The sequence below is a fragment of the Lepidothrix coronata genome, unplaced genomic scaffold, assembly GCF_001604755.1.
Source record: "Lepidothrix coronata isolate B3197 unplaced genomic scaffold, Lepidothrix_coronata-1.0 Scaffold301, whole genome shotgun sequence".
NCBI lineage: Eukaryota > Metazoa > Chordata > Aves > Passeriformes > Pipridae > Lepidothrix > Lepidothrix coronata.
The window spans coordinates 428,535-430,227 of NW_016690481.1; positions in this window are offsets into that span (position 1 = coordinate 428,535).

Consider the following 1,693-nt stretch of genomic DNA (forward strand, 5'->3'; position numbering starts at 1 on the left):
TGCCCTGGACTCCTGCGCTCCTCAGGTGCCTCTTTCCCTCCACAGGACCCTGCAGGGCAGGGTGGGGGGCCCGGGGCACTGTCCCTTGGATGGGGGCGGTTTATAAACCCCCACTGGGGGATCCCCGGTGTGGGGGGTGGGTTTGAGGGGGCAGCCCAGCACCCCCAGCTCGGGCTGGTGCTCCTGCTGCTCCCCCCGGGAGCCCTCCTGCTTTGGGGGCACCACATCCCCTCCATGTGCTCCTCATGCAGGTCCATTCTCAACACACTGCCAATGATTTCACCCAATCAGCACGAGGAGAGGCTCAAATCTACCCTAATCATTTATACAGAATCTGCTCAGGGGATTTTAATGGTGACCCTTTTGCTTCTGCCTGTTTCCAAAGTTCCCAGGGGAATCCACCCAGTGCTGGCAGCTGGATGTTTGGAGACGGGAGGCTCCGGACGTGGTGGCCCAGGGTCCCATCTGGATCACCAAACTGTTAAGGAGACTTCCCAGTCTGACTATTCCTGCGGCTCTCTGGCCATCACACTCCCAGCACAGAGACTTCCACTGCTGGGACTTCCACTGCCCAGGGCCTGATTTTACCCTTTGGAAGATGATGTATTTCCAAGGTCTCTACTGAAGTGCAGGAATGCAGAGAAGCTGCTGGAAGGTGACCTTGACAGACTCTCTAAAAGAGGGTGATGTTGTCAGTGGAGCAGGTAGATGGTTCTCTGCAGGACCGATGTTCAGTTCCATGGTGGGCACCCAGAGCTGTGGGAGTGGGAATAGCACAGAGGTTTTGGAAGTGCCAGCAGAGAAACACCCTCAGTCTGCAGCGTGATCCCAGAGCAGCTGCAGGAGGTTCCTTGTGTTCAGCTCACTGCCCCTGCTGATACCAGGTGACTCCTGCTCTGGCTTCCACCCCCTTCCCACAGGAGGTCAGAAACCCCAGGATATCAATAGTGTTGCCCAGGGCCGGAGGATGAGACTGTAACCTCGGCACTCCGGGGGATGGCTCCCTGTTCTGTTGTTGCAGGAATAGGGACTGGACTTGCTGGAGCCCAAGAGGCCCCTGGTTTGCCATGAAACGAGGAAGTTTAGTGAGAAGATGCAGACTTGAATACTTGCAAAATGTGGAATACGTAAAAATTTTCTTAAGAAAGGATGGTCTTTGATGTTTGATCCTTGTACACATTCCAGCCTAATCAATAAGGGAGATTTAATCCATTGAACAGCAGCCAACAAACAAGCTCTAAGTGCTGTGCAGGTGTTAGAAAAACAAATTACTTGCTGGTAGAATTGCCTCGTTAAGGTTTAGGGCTGGACATGCTCCAGTGATCCCAGGCCGAGGGGGAGTCTAACTGAGCTTGGGAAGAAGGGTGTACCTCTGACAGTGGGCACAAGGAATGCAGAATTTACAGGCCACGGAGACATCTGGCAGGACTCCTAAGGTAAACTGCTGATAAACCCAACTCAGCAACTGGGCTGAAATCAGCTCCAGCTGCTCAAAGGTGATTCCAGCAGGGGCAGATCACAACGACCAAGCCAAGAAACCCCCCAACCCAAAGGAAGAGAAGGTCGGGCATGCAGACTAACTAGTGTGAGAAGCAAATCATTAACGAACAGAAGACAGAATACTAATTAATAAGAAAACTATGTAACTGGTAGCCAATGAACACTAGTTCCTTTGTTTGCTAAAATGTATAAA